Source organism: Delphinapterus leucas, chromosome 11, assembly GCF_059928025.1.
Source record: "Delphinapterus leucas isolate spDelLeu-1000000601 "Yukka" chromosome 11, BTC_Dleu_Yukka2, whole genome shotgun sequence".
In the NCBI taxonomy this organism is placed as follows: Eukaryota; Metazoa; Chordata; class Mammalia; order Artiodactyla; family Monodontidae; genus Delphinapterus; species Delphinapterus leucas.
The window spans coordinates 58,301,199-58,320,300 of record NC_143139.1 but is presented as its reverse complement, the minus strand read 5'-3'; positions in this window follow the sequence as shown (position 1 = coordinate 58,320,300).

Genomic DNA, 19,102 nt, shown 5'->3' with positions numbered 1-19,102 from the left:
ATTTTATATTGTTTCTAGATATTTGCAACAGGAGGGTAAGAATGAAGTGTGTGTTCAGCTCACTATCTTAAAACAGAAGTTACAGTGTGTATTACTTAAATGCAACACATTGAGATCAAAATTAAACAGAAAAGCAGAAAAAAAGCCAAAGATTTGTGAGGTATGCCAGATACGAAAAAGAATGAAAGGTTAATTATACTAATAATAAGGGAATTTGAATTAAAATATTAAATAAAACATTGTGGGTATATTTTTACCTTGCTGATGTTATTATACATATTTGAACTGTCCTAAAATTATTTTCTCCAAATTAAAAAGCACCCAACAAATAGGGGGGGAAATGTTAGAAATATGAGGAGAAGGTGACAGAAACGCTTATATTGACAGACATCTCAGAGTCTGAGAGATCGTGTTGGTTAAAAAATAGAATATAAAGTATTTGAGATAATGACTTATAAAATAGCTTTCATGTATATTTATTAAACTTTGAGTTTTACAAAATTGATGTTATGTCTTTGCAAGCCTTCACTGAATAATTGTGAAAGTTGATCATACATACTCCCACAAAAAATATATTTGAAAAAGCAAACTTGCACAGCCAATAATATTGGACCAAACTAAAAAATAAAACTTATTTATAATAAATATTTAATACCAGCTACTGATGACAAAAGTTTCTCTCTCTCCACAAATGCCAACTGGTATAAATTTTTAAAGTATGGAACAAAACAGTTTACTATATTATTATTATTACATTATTTTATTTGATTGCATGTAGTTTTTAAAATCAATCTGACAAGAAGTTTATGCTTTTTTTTCTTTTTTTAAATTTATCTATTTATTTATAATTAAATGCTACCTAATTTGCCAAAGTGCAACCATTGATTATTTTACTTGTTGCCTCAGGAACCAAATGTGGAAACCTGAGTTAGTACAGGATTTTATATTTAGTCTGGTAACGTATTTGTTTAACCTGTAGTTCAACACTTTGCACCATTGCCCAGTTAGCCTACTCTGTCTTCCTGTAAGATAGGTCAGAAATCACAGTCATTAGTGGGTTTTTAATCCTATTTATCAGCTCCTCTCTAGAGCGTGCTTGATTCCATCACTATTAGTTGTCATTAGTTTCATGTGCTGTTCTAAAGAACTCCCTTACATATGTATTTGTGGCCACTGTAACAGAAAATTGAGGAATATCTGATATTTCCCCTTACTTTGTCATCATCCAGAGCAACCATAATCCAATCCAGAACATAATCCAGGTTGACCAGTAAAGACGCAGCCCAGCATGCACAGCAGTTAAACATACAGACTCTAGAGTCAGGGTGAATAAACTGAATGTGAATGCTGGTTCCCTAACTTACAAACTGCTAGTATTGGGGAAAGTTATCTAAACTTTTGAAGATCCAGGGATTCAGTTATAAATTGCAAAGAAAACCAGTATCTCTCTGGTAGTATTAGCATGTAGATTACACAAGTTAATACACACAAAATTGCTAATGCAGTGACTAACATATAATAAAATTCAATAGCATAGGGAGCTCAGCTCGGTGCTCTGTGATGACCTAGATGGGTGAGATGGGGATGGGAAGGGAGGTCCAAAAGGGAGGGGATATATGTGTACATACAGCTGATTCACTGCATTGTACAGCAGAAACTATTACAACATTGTAAAGCAATTATGCTCCAATTAAAAAATAAATAAATAAATTCCATGTAGTCAATTGAAAAAAAAAAAGGTTAGCTAATATCATTGTTAGTTACATTTAGCAGTCAGGAGTCATATCAGATTCAAGTATTTTCTGAGTAATAATATCCTCATGAGCTCTTTTATATTCAGTATAGATAAATGAATAAATCAGTTTATATTTTACTGCAATGTATCTTTTATTTTTTACTGAGAGGAGTAAAACAGGGAGTTGTATTTTTTTAAGTAGAAGTTGCTGCTTATAATTCTTATAATTGGATCCCCACAGTCAGTCAGACTTTCTCATTTATGCTTCTTTCTTTTTCTAACATTTTTAATCAGAGCATTTCCTATGCCTCTTTTGAGTTCAGGCTCCATTTCTGAAAATCTAAGAAACAAAAGAAAGTTTTCACAGTGCTAATCCCCTTTTTAAATAGCAGGTATATCATAAACTTCTGTGAGTATGTTTGTGGGTGGAACGTATGTTTGCATTTGTGTCTGTAAAAATATTAGGTTAGATTTTTAGATATCTTAGGTGTGGGGTGCTTGTAAGATTAAAATACTTGAAAATGTTAATACTTGCCTTACTAAACCAATATTTTTAAACTGAATTGTCAGTTTATATTTTAACATCTAAATCATCTGTTCATACAAATAACCGTGTTTGTTGGTTTATTTTAAAGAAATACGCTATTTCGTCAAAAAATTAACTGATTTCTTGCATATTTTAGTTATCACACAGACTCATTCTCTGTGTATAAACTGATGCCAACTGCAAATGGTTAATGCTTTATAGTTCTCGGTAGTAGAACCCATTCTGATTCATGTCTATTGCATTTGCTAATGCTCTAATTGTCACATTGGTAGATTTTCGTCTCTTTATTTTTCACAGGTGCAACCAGTTGTTGGGTTTTCAAGGCATATTATACATTTAGCTAAAAATAAAAGTGATATTATAATGTGTATTCACTAAATAGTTTTAAAAACTAAGATTAAAAGATAATAATGTAAGAGACAAAGTACCAAACTATTATTGGGAAATAATATAGGATAATTTTTGCACAGTTAACCAAAATAAGTTCACAGAAACATATATTATTATATTTGGGTGAAATCAGTCGGGGTTCAATCAGAGAAGCAGAACCACTAGGAGATAATAGATGACTGTTATTTCTGTGCCTGGTGCTGAAGCCCTGAAGTCTGTGAGGGATTCAGTTCAGTAAAGAAAATGGATATGAAGTGGAGAAAATAAGGACGAACTGGAGCCTGTGAGGCTTAACTGGAAAGCGCAAGGTCATACCAAAAACCTCATTCATCTCTGACCACTTCTAAGTCTCCCACTTTGAAGACTTTGATGAGGATGGAGTTCTGCAGGGGAAGTTAGCATCGTTCATCTCAGATAAACACACCCCCAGGCCAGGCATTAGAGAAGCTGAAAGCAAAAGTCTGGCAGGAATGGTAGGCCTGGTGTATTTGTTTTCCAGAGCTACCCTAACCAAGTATCAATATCACAAACTAGGTGGCTTAAAACAACAGAAATTTATTATCTCCCAGTTCTGGAGACCAAGAGTCCAAAACTGAGGTGTCAGCAGGAACACTTTCTGGAGGCTCTAGGGAAGGAATCTTGTTTCTTCCAGCTTCTCTGGTATTCCTTGGTTTGTAGCTGTGTCACTCCAATCTCTGCTGCTATCTTTATGTGTCCTTCTTCCCTGATGTCTTAGGACAACAGTATTATTGAATAGAACCCACCCTAACTCAGTATGACCTCTTCTTAATTTGATTATATCTGACCTATTTCCAAATAGGTCACATTCACAAATACCAGGGGTTAGGACTTCCATGTATCTCTTTTGGGGGATGCAATTCAATCCACACACCTGGCGTCTCCTGACACTGAGGAAATAAAACAACACCATGTGTGTTAGAACAGTGCCTCTAATCTCCAGAATATAAAGGAATAGAACTGATTATCCATTCCCTCCATTGAAATTTTGTCTAAAATGTCTCTTTTGGCTCATGCCAACTCAACTGTGCATGCTCTCTCCATTGATCTGCAATTCCATCTCTGTCATCCATCCATGGTTTATAAATATATGGGTCTGGTTGGAACTGCAAATACACGGAAGTACTACGTTTCATTTCAATTCCTTACTCTGCCAAGTTCTAAGCAACTTTCCGTGATAATTGCTGGTGGCAGTAGTTCTGGGTCCTTTACTCTGAAGGTTTAGGTTTTAGGAACCCCAGCTTAGTATGGAGTGTGTCCTTTTAGAGTCCTCACTTTGGAAGACCCAAAGCTTCAACTTCTGTTCCCTATAGCACTCAAGGCCATGTAAATGAAAGTTTTGCCTATCCATGGATTGGTAAATAAAAAGGGCAAAAGTGGCTTCAGTATTCTACTCACCTCTCCAAGTTCTTAATTCTCCTACATTGATTTATTTCCTGCTGGATCTTTTATGGTTAAAATGATTTAAAAATATCTTAGATCTATTTTGATATTTTTAGCAGAGTGTTTCCTGCAAATAATCTAGCCAATCATTTCCCTAGAAATAGGAGTCCCAATCTTTTTCTTATACTAGACAGAATGATTTTAATGTTTATATGAATGGATAAATGTTAAAAAAGTTGTTAATGATGTCTTGATAAAGAAAAAATGAATAAGACCAACAACCCATTAAAATGAGTAAAGGATATGAATGGGAAACTCACAATTAAGAAATCACAAAGGGCTAATAAACATATGCAAAGGAAAGCCTAGATAATTCAGTGATGTATAATAGGTTCTATGAGCAAGGCTCATCTGGACTTGAAGTAAGACACATAAGGGAAACACAGAGCCAGACCCTCTGTTCAGTGATGTCTTCCTGAGAGGATATTTAAGCTGCTTTTTAGCATTTTTATCAACTCATAAATTAACGATTTACATACCACATGTTTAAACATTACATTTCTTATTTTCCTGTTTTTCCATGTCTCTTTGCCTTTAAAAATCTTGTTCATACAGCACAAAACTTTTTCCTTCAGGTCATTTCACAACCACCTCATTTTGCATCTGCATTTCCGAAGTAAGATATGAAAGCACAATCCATATATGCTAGTGATTGTAAAACGATCATCAATAACTTGTTTCTAGAAATTAATCTATATGACTTAACAGCTTTTTTTATCCAGTAATGGAAAAGTTATAAAATAGCCAGGGAGTGATTTTAATTTCTCTCCCTGGAATATATAGGAATGGATTAAACTGACTTATGAACTAAATTAGTATATTTGGGTGCAGTTCAAGGCAAACTGTTATACTGACTTTCATGTAAGATTTCCATGTGCTAGTAAACTATTTTTAAGGCTTTTCTCAATTTCTTTTCAAACTGAAATCAGCTTCAAGGAGGATATACACAATTCAAATATCACGTAATTTAAATAAGAGCCTACCAAAATTTTGTTATCTAGGGTTACAACATTTTGAGGTCTACCAATAGTCTCAATATTCACGTATCATTATGCCAATCCCATTTCAAAGGAGATTTAGAAAAATTCCAATAAAGGACTGATGACTTTATTTACTTTTAAATCTTTTTCTTTGTTTTTTAAAAAGACTGATTTTATTTTGTTTTTCCATTCACACATTTACAATTAAGACAAAATCAATATTACTTTTTATGCCTCATTACTTACCAGGAGAAAATATTTTTCTCTCTGGGCCTTTCTTTCTCCATTTGTAAAATGAAGAGGTTCCAATGGATCTCTCAAACTTTAGATTTAGAATTTGAAGCTACTAAAATATAATGATTTAAATGAAGAAAATTAGTATTCAGTTGTTTACTACTCCCATCCCCTATATTCTTAACAGCTATTAGTAATCACCCCATGTAGTCACCTTCTTCCAGCCACCAATTATTACCATTGTCCTTAACATTCAGACACACTAATTACATTCCTTGAGTAACAAATACACAAGCACAAATCATCTTGGTGGCAAGTTGGATGCTCATTTAAACACTTTTATCATTTCAACTTGGAATTCCATAACATAAAGACAGTGATAATCAAAAAGTTGATTTGGCCAATGAGTTATTTGTGATATATAATTTCTGAAAATATCTTAGAAAGCAGCAAAACAAATTGAGGGATTATTTTTGTTGTTGTTGCTGCTATGTATAGGAATTTCTATTGATGGTGAATTTATGTTTTTATATAATTGAATTAAAACTAAACTCCAGGGCTTCCCTGGTGGTGCAGTGGTTGAGAGTCCACCTGCCGATGCAGGGGACGCGGGTTCGTGCCCCGGTCCGGGAAGATCCCACATGCCGCGGAGCGTCTGGGCCCGTGAGCCATGGCTGCTGAGCCTGCGCGTCCGGAGCCTGTGCTCTGCAATGGGAGAGGTCACAGCAGTGAGAGGCCCGCGTACCGCAAAAAAACAAAACAAAACAAAACAAAACTATAAAGTCCAGGAAAATTGTAAATGTGCAAGTCAAAAAGTTGTCATAAATACTCAAGCAGTTATTTTCACCAAAGAACAGTTATGGGCTGAAATTATCTCAGCAGTACATCTTCCGAGTATAAAATATATTTTATAGTATGCATTTTAACAATAGGTATTTTCACTACAACTCTAGCACTATACAGGGCAGAAAAACAACCCAAAAAGAGAAGGTGCATGAAAAAGAAGGAGATATCTATTCTCCTGGTAAACAGAAACAATAGAAAAATTTCAATATCAGGTCTAACAAAACTTACAGCCTACAAGAAGCAACTAAGGTATAAGTAAATGAATGAGTGGTCAGGAGTTAATGATGATGATGAAAATGACATGGACTCCCACTCAGCAGTACGCAAAGAGAGAATACAGAGCCTTGGGATACATAGGTACAGGGCAAGAGCACAGGAGACGAAGGACTCAGTACCAAGTAGCACAGTTTGATCCCACTCTCCACTATAAATCCCAGCTCTGTGGTGAAAAATCATAAGTCTAATTTATTCCCAGGGCTTGCTCAAGTATGAAACAGACAGTGAAGGAGTGTGTCTTTAAGGGTATAATGCCCAACACCACTTGCCATGCTTATTTAAGAAGCAGCAGATGTAAGGAAAAAAATTCCATTACATCATAATAAAGACTAACAAAACATGGTAAACACAAAGCGTTGCAATTCCACAATCCCGGTCAAATAATTTCAATAAATGTTATGTAAACCTGTTTGTTTGGGGCCAAAAGGAATGGGGAGTTTTTACTCTATCAGCCACTCTTCTCTGATAGTCCTTTCCTCCTTTTGAGGCCTCAGACTTTAAAATATTACAAGTTTTAGAATGCTTTTTTTGCTGCAGAAAAACAGAAAACCTCAATTAAAACTGAGTTAACTAAAATAAAATGCATTACTGCCCTTAAAAGTAAGCCCAGAAGTTTGGTAGTTTCCAGGCACTATATGCCAGGGCTCTTGGCTCTGCTATTCTGCAGTTCTCATTGCTCTGCTCTCCCACATGTTGACTGATTGTCAAACCCACAGCAAGTACCTGCATGAGGTCAAAAGTTGCATTCAAACTCCTAAGCATACAGTATCCTTATATTTCTATGATTCTTTCTCAGAAGTTGGGATTTTTTTTTTAACAAAATCTACCCAGTACACTTCTCTTCACATCTTATTTTCCAAACTTGACTTTATCCTTAAAAACAATTCCTAGCAAGAAGAGGAGATTAGGTGGATTTTTCAAATAGAAGTTGCGTAGTTAATCATAACGACCACTACTATATATACAATGATGTGACCTTAACTGTAAAAGAAAGTTGACTTGAACTCAGCCAGCTGAAAGATCAAGCTTAAATGATAGACTTTGTTGGTTGATGAGCAAAAACAATTGCATGACCCTTTTCTGAAACAACTTTCATCTATGGCATTCTGTTCTATCAGCTTAGAACACTCTTCTACCTGCTATTTGTAATCCTCAATTCTTATAGTCTGAGTGTAGGCTTGAATTATATCCTCCTCAGAGGAGATCTACATTTATAGGTTTCTCTCCTGCCTCAACACTCTGTCAAAGCATCTTTTTTATTTCCTTCATAGCACTTACTATACTTTTAAATTATATATTTATTTGCTTACTTTTTTAATATTTATTTTCCCAAGCAGGTTCCAACTTCTATGGGAGCAGAAACCATGTCCATTTTGTTAATCACTGTGGAATAATGTATACCCTGTGTATAGCACATAGTAGGCACTAACTGGACATGTGTTGAAAGAAAGGATTAAGTATATATGGATACAAAAAGTCCATAACATGAACATTTCCATATTAGAGATTTAATATATTACAGAAAGACATTTCAAAGAATCAGGTTAGGGTGAATTTTAATGGTATTGGGACAAATAGCCATCACTTGGAGGGAAAACCTTGTCTCATAAAACATATATATATTTTATGTAGATTCAATATCTAACCTTTAAAAAATACTATAAAAGATAAGGACTAGAAGAAAACAAAAGACAGTCTTTCATTCATATATTAGAAAGTGAATAAAAATTTTCTAAGCAAGCCATGAAACCCACAAGTTATAAAAGATTGATAGATTTGATTACATAAAAACCTAAATCATGTATACAGTGAAAAACAGTAAAAAGTGAGGCTATATTTGCAGTATTTTTTATCCTAGATGAACTAAGATCTTATCATCAAGGGTCTAATATTTTACCCTGCTTCCAAGCAAACAAGTTAGCCCACATGTTTCATGGATAGTGGGAGAGGACACATAATTCCTGGATGAGAAATGTAAAACAGTTTATTACTCACACAGGCAGCAACAAGCAGTACATCAGAAGCTTGGCTCCAATACTCCAAGATCCAATTCCCACAGGTAACATGAGGAAGGCCATAGCCACCTAAACATGCAGTGGATGACATTACAGGAGAGGAACTCTGAGTTTAGGGAACTCACATTTTTATAAACGGCAGTAAATATGTCTGCCCTTTCCTCCAGAAGAAGACACTGTCTTTTTTTCTGCAGGACTATGAGCAAATCTACCCTTTGCTATGAAGAAAGTCTATTTCTCTCTTCCAAGGCTGTTGACTATATAAATATCCTTGAAATAGTAGTCCAGAACACAGGGCAATCAATGCCTCAACCACAAAACATGCAGAAATGCAAGAGACCCTTGGAGAATGGTCTCCAATATTTATTTATTCTAAACCAATCCTTCCACTAAACACAAATCCAATTCCTTCTCAGTTATTTGAGGACTTCTTCCTTCTCTCTCCTACATCAATAATTGTTCACTATACTATGTCCCTTTGGCACATAATTGCATTGGTTTTTTTACTCCAGTTTCCATCCCATTTCTCTGCATACCCATGCAACAAAACTACCCTTTGCATCTCATACTCTTTCCTCATTTGTTCTTACATATACTCCAGTAAGGTTTTTATCTCACAGAATTCCACTGAAACTGCCCTTGCGAAGATCACCAATGACTAAGATGATCATTTAATTTATTTTCTAAACTATGACACTTAAGAATGAAAGGAACATTATTATTAATTAAACCAAGACAACAGGTACAAACTGGGAGTGTCACAGGTACAATAGGATGCACAGTCACCCTACCAAGATTCTTCATGCAACTGAATCCAATGGCCAATTCAGTTTTTATCTTCCTTGACAAATTAGCAGTATCTGACACCATAGATCATAGAGTTTCATCACTTGTTTTTCTGGATGCCACATTCACTGATTGCTCCTTCTTTGTATATTTTACTCTTAACAACATTACTATGGAAGCCTAGGCTTCAGTCACTAATCCTATCTCCTTTTCTATTTACTCTCTTTTTCTGTGTGACCTCACCCAGTCATGTGGTTTAAAATACTATCTATATGCCATTGATGAATAAATTTATATTTTTAGTATAGATCTCTCTTCTGAATTCAAGTCTACTACATACAACTGCCTACTCAATATCTCTACTTGGATTCTAATAGACTTACCAAACCATGAATTATCTGAATATAAATTCAACCAATGGTGAAAAGCTTGACACAGGAAATCCAATATATCAAGACATGTGCAGCCTCAGATTGTAATGTATTAGCTATCAATCAAGCTTTGGGAAACTGCAAATCTGATGACTTGCTCTTCTAGCTCTCCATTTAATTCACTAACCAAAAAGTGTTAAGCTACTACTCACATAAAAGAGAATAAAATTTTGCCATTTGCAGCAACATGGAGGGACTTGGAAGGTATTATGCTAAGTGAAATAAGTCAGACAGAGAAAGACAAATACTGTATGATATCACTTATATGTGGACTCTAAACAATGCAACAAACTAGAGAATATAACAGAAAAAGAAGCAGACTCACAGATATAGAGAACAAACTAGTGGTTACCAGTTGTGGGGTAGGGGGGTGTGGATATAGGGGTTGGGGAGTGGGAGATACAAATTACTGGGTGTAAGATAAGCTACAAGGATGTATTGTACAATATGGGGAAATAGCCAATATTTTGTAATAACTGTAAATAGAGTGTAACCTTTAAAGATTATATTCAAAAATCAATTTTTAAAAAGTCTTTGAACGTTAAGCTATATAGGATCATAGGAAGTGAGTGAAAAGATAATGGAATTTAGAGTTATAAAGAGAGCTCCAAATCCTATCTCCTTTTCCTATTTCCAAACTGTGGGATATTACCACATAGCTTGGAGAGTTGCTATGATATGTGCATAAGTAATGACTGCATTACACTGGGAGTAGCAGAAAACTTGACCAAAAAAAGAAAAAGACTTAAATAGGATTAAAAATTTTATATAACAAAAATGCTGGCAGTGGAAAGTTCAGGGCTGGTGGAACTGCCCCAAAAGTCACCTAAAATTCGGGCTTAGTTTATCTTTCCACTCTGCCCTTCTTATTATGTGGTTTCATCAAAGATGGCTGCTCTTCCTCTGGGATCACTATCACACTGTTGTCCCAAGTAGGAAGAAGGAGTGAGGGAACAGCTAAGGACAAAAGGCAAAGCTTTTCCTTCCCAGGGATTTGCCTTTTCTTTAAACTGAAGTTAAATTTCTGAAAGGGAACCTTCCCCCAGAGACATCCACCTCCATTACATTGACCAGAACTATGCATATGACCAGGACTATATGCAAATGCAGTTTGCTGAATCTGGAATTTTAGCTGGAAACAGTGGAGGCTTAAAAAAAATTGGAGTTATTTTAGTAAGAAAAAAGATATATTGGTCGTTAACTAACATGTATGTCAAAACGATTAATTGAGATAACGTAAGCAAATGTACCCAGCACAGTTCTTGACACATAGTGGGCAGCTTGGTATATATAAAGCCTATTTTTGATCAACATTCTTTGAATGTTCTCCCTCTATCTTCAAATCTATTCAATACTACCATTAGCCAGTCAGTATTTTACTGTTTTATTAGCAGAAAGGAGACTTGGGTCCAAAACTTTGCTCAAACCTAATATTGCAACAAAAGAATTCCAAGTGGAAGAAATTGCCTGATGCCAGGGATAACAGATAATAATGAGAATGTCAGAGCGAATGATAGGGCATCAACCTAGACCAAAAGGGGGCACTAGGAGTTGCCATCCATTTACATGGTTCAAGATGTGACAGTAAAAGAGCTAAGAGTTTTAGTCAATTCCTCTGTTTCTCTACTTTGCACTAATTCTATCTACAGTTCTGCTCACCACATGCTCACTAGGGGACAACGATCTGACAATAAAATCTTAATAAAACCTTTTAAGCATGTGAGCTTCTTGCAGTTAGATGATATTTAAAAGTGTAACACATTTTCATTGTGGAAAACAGTCTTTCTTCAACTTTCAACTGAGAGTTTAAGTCTTCCTCAGCTTAAACTTGTAGCTCTTGACCTTGTTATCTTTCAGCACAGCTTGGTCAATCAGAAAGGCTCCCGCTCTGCACAAAATTATACAACCATGGCAACTGCCCTTTGAAAAGGAAATACTGCCAAAGGGGGAGACAGCCAACTCACTCAGGTTCGACTAGTCCAGAAGTGTTAAGCAGCTGCAAAGAATATCAGAAGGGTGATGGCTGTGGCTTAGGGCATTTTGAGAAATTAATTTGAGAAACTTTCACTTTCTTCATGAACCCCTCTAGTTGAATACCACTTTTCATAGCACGGAGCTCCTGCCTGTGGAATTCACTATGGCAGGGGGTCAGCATGTCCAATATATAACTGGATTTCAAAACAAGCTGACTATATGCTTTGAACAAAAATAGCACCACTACCTGTTTGCCAGGACAGGGGAAATGCATCATGAGCTATGGGGCTAAAACACAGTCTCAGTAGGTGCCAGATTAAGTTGTCCTTTTCTTAATCTATGGCGTGTTACTGTGAAAACACCACTAAAAGACTTTAGTTCAACCTGAAGTACTAGTTTTAAATTATTTCAATATGGAGACATTGAGTATAACACATCATTATTTGTTCACTCTAAATGAAAAAAAACTTAAAGACAAAATTGTCATTTTAAATTTCTTATGGAGTTCCTATCAAATATATTTTAAATGATATCTTAATGTGTAGGCCTAAATTTCTTTCTTACCACTTTTTTTGCCGTAAATGAAACTCACCTCATTACTTATAGCATTTGAGAAACAGTATTAGGTGTTTAATTCATTTTATGTAACACTTGTCCTAAGAAGTTGTGCATAAGATAATTGCAAAGGAAACTATGGTTTAAAGAAATAAACCATAGTTTATACTTACATAAATAGAATGTTAGTTCATCTATTAGATTAAAACAGAAAGTATAAATACTACCATTGGGAGGTAATATCTGAAATGATTTGTTTAATTCTGGAAAAAAGATTTTAAGAAATATATCAAAATCAATAGTGTTAAGGAGAGTGAGGGATGTGTAAACTGGATAAAATAATAATACCTTAAAATATTAATCTACTTTTCTTTTCCACACCTCTATACTTCCTGATAATTTGCCTTTCCCATATTTTGACAAAATCATCTATGTTTCTTTGACTTAAATTGATAATATTACAGTAAAATTACAAAGAAGAATAAAACATTAATACCTATTTTTTGACTTCCAAAGTAGGATTTTCAAGCCCTTAGCAGAAACAATAGTTTTGAAAGCCAAAGTTTTATTTAAAAATATTATATTTCAAACATGCAAAAGGTATGAAGAATAATAAAACAATATGTATTCATCATTCAGCTTAATAATTTAAATGTTATGAATATAATTTGTGGCTCCTTTTGAGATCTCTCCAACCAATTACATTCTCTTTCTTCTCCTCTATCCTGAATTTAGCTGCTGATCATTCCAATGGTATTTTTTGATTAGGAATATATTCATAGAGTTTATAACTAAAAATATAAATAGCATACACTTAAAGTTTACTCCTATACCTGCCTTCATTTGTATGTCTCCTCCTATTCACTCACTCTGTTTCAGGAAACACTATTTTAGTTTTTTATGTGGCTTTCCAGAGTTTCATTACATCATACATTCCTTTATACATTTTCTACATGTGTATGTTTCTCTACACAAAATAGAGTACCGTTCTAAATGTTTCCTAAACTTTATTATTTTTATACAATTTCCTTTTTATTTTCAAAATTATATTTGTGAGATCCATACACATTTATATTATTAAATCTGATTCATTCATTTTCATTGCTGTATAGTACTCCAGTGTCTAAATATGCCACATTTTAAAATTTATTCTACCAGGGACATTAAGCTGGCCTCAAGTTTTGTTGCTGTTATTGTTGTTTGTTTGCTTTCTTGTTTGTGTGTTTGGTCATGAACAATGCTGCTAAGAGATTATTTTACAGATCTCCTTGTGTACAAATTTGACCAAGTCTTTATGACAAGACTATCTAAGAGAGAAATTGCTGGACTGTAGGGTCAGCCCATTTTTTCCTTCACTAGGTGTTGCCAAATTGCTCTCTAAAGTGATTTTGCCAATTTATACTCCCACCAGAAGTAGGGAGCATTTTTTACTTTACATTTTCAGCAACACCTGCTATTGGTCAACTTTTAAAGTTGTGACAATCTAGTCACTATACCATGATATTGATATTTATGTTTGTGTTTCCCCATTACTACTATGATGTGATAGACTTGCCTGGTGGGCAGCCACTATTTTAGATTTACTTTATCACATTCTACTTTCCCATGCCCTGTGAATTTTCTTTACTTTTTGAGCCCAGTTCTTCATTTTAAAAGATATTTGTTACCTGAAACCCACCATTTTGGCATTTTTGGTTAATGAAAGTCAAGGAAGCCGGGGATGAGGAACTGGACCTAGACAGATTATATGCACAGATGCAGAGTCAGCATCAAGAGATGGTCCAAATTATGTGTAAGCACCCAGAAGTTCAGGATGGATTCTTTTACCCACAGTGGTTAGTAGTAAGGGTGGTCTCTAAAAGAGAGCTCCAGCATCTGTACTTGAGGGCAATTGGAGAGCAGTCACATGTACCACTGTTACACATGTTATAAAAGGAATTATTAGAAGACCTAACGATGGAAAGTCTAAGGAAGATGAGAGGACAGGTGAGCCTTGTTCTCAACATTTAAATGGCTATTCTATAAAGATTAACATTTCTCTGCAAGGCAGGCATATTTGTTCAAAATAATAGGGAGACCCCAAGATTTTAAAACATGGAAATGGGACTTTTAAAGGGGTAGTGAATTCTCCCAAACCAATAATTTTAAAGTAGTGACTGTAAGGGTATCTGCATTTGGTTTCTGTCTTACCTAAGCCCTAGTCCAGCATTTTACAAATACTATGTACTGAGTAAATATTCATTATTTCAGCCAAGGAATGAACTTATTGACCTCTAAGTCCCTTCTGATCCATAAGAAACTTGTAAATATTTCTGGAGTATTAGTTTTGTATTCACAACCATAGAGCAAGTGCCTTAAGGAAAAACAGAGTATTTTAGGCTTTTATACAAGACTGCTAGAAAGTTTCTATAGATATTCTAGAATAATAGACACTAATTTTCCCCACATTTCATCAGGAGGTGTTTGACTAACTAGACAGGGACAGGTGAGGAGGTGGATTTGAGAAAGTCATTCAAAAGTTGAAGCTGCCAGGAATCGGAGGCTGGAGAGGATTGTAGGTTTGGTCTAAGGAACCCCAGCCATGGATGAGGATGAAGTGTGCGGGACACCTCCACTCCCCCTCTAGTGAAATAAGAAGTGCTTTTAAGAGAGCCTTGGAGCTTGAGAAACCCTGATGTTGCCCTTAAGTACAGTGTTTATGAGAAAAAGAAAAAGACAGAGAGACAGAGGACACAGAGTTATTTTAAATCCTGCCCTAGATCCCCTGTGGGGAGGAATACACCTTGACAGAAGGAGGCTTGAGGAAGTAAGGAATCAGCAGGAGGGGATGCATTTGGTGGAGAAAGGGAAATGCGGATGAGTGCCCTCCCCATATCCTCAGCAGTGGTTGGTGGTATCTGAAGAGAAAGATTCACCTTTAAACACCTTTCATAGCCAGGTCACTGCCAGTGAGGTAAGACTGATGGGCCCCCATCAGTAAAAAAAAAAAAAAAAAAGTTCCCCACTGTCTATCCTGCCCAGATGTTTGTTTCCTGCCTATAGCAGACCTGAACTAAAGTTGAGGCAGAGATTTCACTTTTTTTTCCAGTTTCATTGAAAAATAATTGGCATATATCAATGTATAGGTTTACGGTATACAGCATGAAGGTTTGATTTACATATATTGTGAAATGATCACCACACTAGGTTCAGCTAACATCCAAAAGATTTCACTTTGACTAAAGTTCAGTTTTTATTATTACACTGAGCAGGACAAGATATACTGAGCTGAGACTATTGGAGTGACTGAAGTGAAAAGAGAATAATTTTGTAAATATTATTATTATCTTAGAATAAACAGATGAGCTATCTGCCAAAATGTTATTTCAGGAGAGTAAAATAACAGCCGCGGAGATTGGGTTTGTAGAGGCAATTATGAGGAGGAAATATCTTTGTGATTGTGCTTCTGGGTCTTGCTTATTCAACGTAACAGTTACAAGAACAAAGAGCAAACTCAATACTTGGGGTCAAACAGGATTGGATTCTAATCCTACATCTGAGAATTATTGATGCTAACAGAGTTAACTTGAGTTCTCACTTAAACTCTCTGGGTCTCAAGATCCTTATGTGCAAAATACCAACATATCAAGATTAAATGCAATTATGTATACGAAGAAATTAACAGATTGCTTGCCACGTGGAGAATGCTCAGTGTACGTAAATGTCTTTCCCATAGTGAATAACAGAGTTCCAAGTACATTTATGTGCTTTCTAAATGCATGTGAATTCAACTCAGTTCAACCAAACCCTTTTCTTTCATTGTCTTCATCATCATCAGAATCAAATAATAGTAAGTTAATAGAGGGGACAGCAAATTATGACCGTTCGACCAAATCCAACTCACCAACTCATTTTTGTAAAGTTTTATTGGATAATAGCAACACTCATTCTTTGCATATATTCTGTGGTTGCTTTCATGTAATGTATTGGCACTTCATGCATTGTAGTAGCAGAGTTGGGTACTTGTGACAAAGTCCGTATGGCATGTAAAGCTCAAACTATTCACTCTCTGGCCTTTTACAGAAAAAGCTTGCCAAACAGTGAGTTAAATATTATGCTCTTACAATATGCCATTTATCAAATGATGCCTTTATAATCACTGTCTCATTTAATTTTTACAAAATCTTCTGCGTATTAATCTCTAATTCTCAGGACTTATTGTAAAACTAAATATATTCCTCATCCAGAGTACATAACCCTGGATGTACTCTGTAGAGGGAAGTAGCAGAGACCTCTACTCCACACCATTACACAGGGTCCCAGTGTTCCACCAACTTTAGCTACACCTCTGGAATGTGCTTCCTCTTCTATCATTATGGTAGAGGGAAAATTGAAAGAGTGTTGTTCACTGGGTCTTAAATTTTTACACATGTAAGTGACACCCATCACTTCCACTCATAGCCCATTATGCAGAGTTAATCATATGGTCTCACCCAGTTGCAAAGGTTTTTTTTTTTTTTTTTTTTAGTTTTAGGTATCTAATTTCTTTTTTTTAACACCTTTTTTTAATAGATTTGAATCTCCTTTTATTTTTATTGATTTATCTTTTTTACATCTTTATTGGAGTATAATTGCTTTACAATGGTGTGTTAGTTTCTGCTTCATAACAAAGTGAATCAGTTATACATATACATATGTTCCCGTATCTCTTCCCTCTTGCATCTCCCTCCCTCCCACCATCCCTATCCCACCCCTCCAGGCGGTCACAAAGCACCGAGCTGATCTCCCTGTGCTATGCGGCTGCTTTCCACTACTTATCTACCTTACATTTGGTAGTGTATATATGTCCATGAATCTCTCTCGCTTTGTCACAGCTTACCCTTCCCCCTCCCCATATACTCAAGTCCATTCTCTAGTAGGTCTGTGTCTTTATTCCTGTCTTACCCCTAGGTGCTTCATGACAATTTTTTTTTCTTAAATTCCATATATATGTGTTAGCATATGGTATTTGTCTTTCTCTTTCTGACTTACTTCACTCTGTATGACACACTCTAGGTCTATCCACCTCATTACAAATAGCTCAATGTTTTTTTCTGTGGCTGAGCAATATTCCATTGTATATATGTGCCACATCTTCTTTATCCATTCATCTGATGATGGACACTTAACATGTTTCCATCTCCAGGCTATTGTAAATAGAGCTACAATGAACATTTTGGTACATGACTCTTTTTGAATTATGGTTTTCTCAGGGTATATGCCCAGTAGTGGGATTGCTGGGTCATATGGTAGTTCTATTTGTAGTTTTTTAATGAACCTCCATACTGTTCTTCAAGTGGCTGTATCAATTTACATTCCCACCAATGGTGCAAGAGTGTTCCCTTTTCTCCACACCCTCTCCAGCATTTATTGTTTCTAGATTTTTTGATGATGGCCATTCTGACTGGTGTGAGATGATATCTCATTGTAGTTTTGATTTGCATTTCTCTAATAATTAATGATGTTGAGCATTCTTTCATGTATTTGTTGGCAGTCTGTATATCTTCTTTGGAGAAATGTCTATTTAGGTCTTCTGCCCATTTTTGGATTGGGTTGTTTGTTTTTTTGTTATTGAGCTGCATCAGCTACTTATAAATTTTGGAGATTAATCCTTTGTCAGTTGCTACATTTGCAAATATTTTTTTTCCCATTCTAAGGGTTGTCTTTTGGTCTTGTTTATGGTTTCCTTTGCTGTGCAAAAGCTTTGAAGTTTCATTAGGCCCCATTTGTTTATTTTTGTTTTTATTTCCATTTCTCTAGGAGGTGGGTCAAAAAGGATCGTGCTGTGATTTATGTCATAGAGTGTTCTGCCTATATTTTCCTCTAAGAGTTTGATAGTTTCTGGCCTTACATTTAGTCTTTAATCCTTTTTGAGCTTATTTTTGTGTATGGTGTTAGGGAGTGATCTAATCTCATACTTTTACATGTACCTGTCCAGTTTTCTCAGCACCACTTATTGAAGAGGCTGTCCTTTCTCCACTGTACATTCCTGCCTCTTTTATCAAAGATAAGGTGACCATATGTGCGTAGGTTTATCTCTGGGCTTTCTATCCTGTTCCATTGATCTATCTTTCTGTTTTTGTGCCAGTACCATACTCTCTTGATTACTGTAGCTTTGTAGTATAGTCTGAAGTCAGGAAGCCTGATTCCTCCAGCTCTGTTTTTCATTCTCAAGATTGCTTTGGCTATTCGGGGTCTTTTGTGTTTCCATACAAATTGTGAAATTTTTTGTTCTAGTTCTGCAAAAAATGCCAGTGGTACTTTGATAGGGATTGCATTGAATCTGTACATTGCTTTGGGTAGTAGAGTCATTTTCACAATGTTGATTCTTCCAGTCCAAGAACATGGTATATCTCTCCATCTATTTGTATCATCTTTAATTTTTTTAATCAGTGTCTTATAATTTTCTGCATACAGGTCTTTTGTCTCCTTAGGTAGGTTTATTCCTAGGTATTTTATTCTTTTTGTTGCAATGGTAAATGGGAGTGTTTACTTGATTTCACTTTCAGATTTTTCATCATTAGTGTATAGGAATGCCAGAGATTTCTGGGCATTAATTTTGTATCCTGCTACTTTACCAAATTCATTGATTAGCTCTAGTAGTTTTCTGGTAGCATCTTTAGGATTCTCTATGTATAATATCATGTCATCTGCAAACAGTGACAGCTTTACTTCTTTTCTGATTTAGATTCCTTTTATTTCCTTTTCTTCTCTGATTGCTGTGGCTAAAACTTCCAAGACTATGTTGAATAAGAGTGGTGAGAGTAGGCAACCTTGTCTTGTTCCTGATCTTAGTGGAAATGCTTTCAGTTTTTCACCATTGAGGACGATGTTGACTGTGGGTTTGTCATATA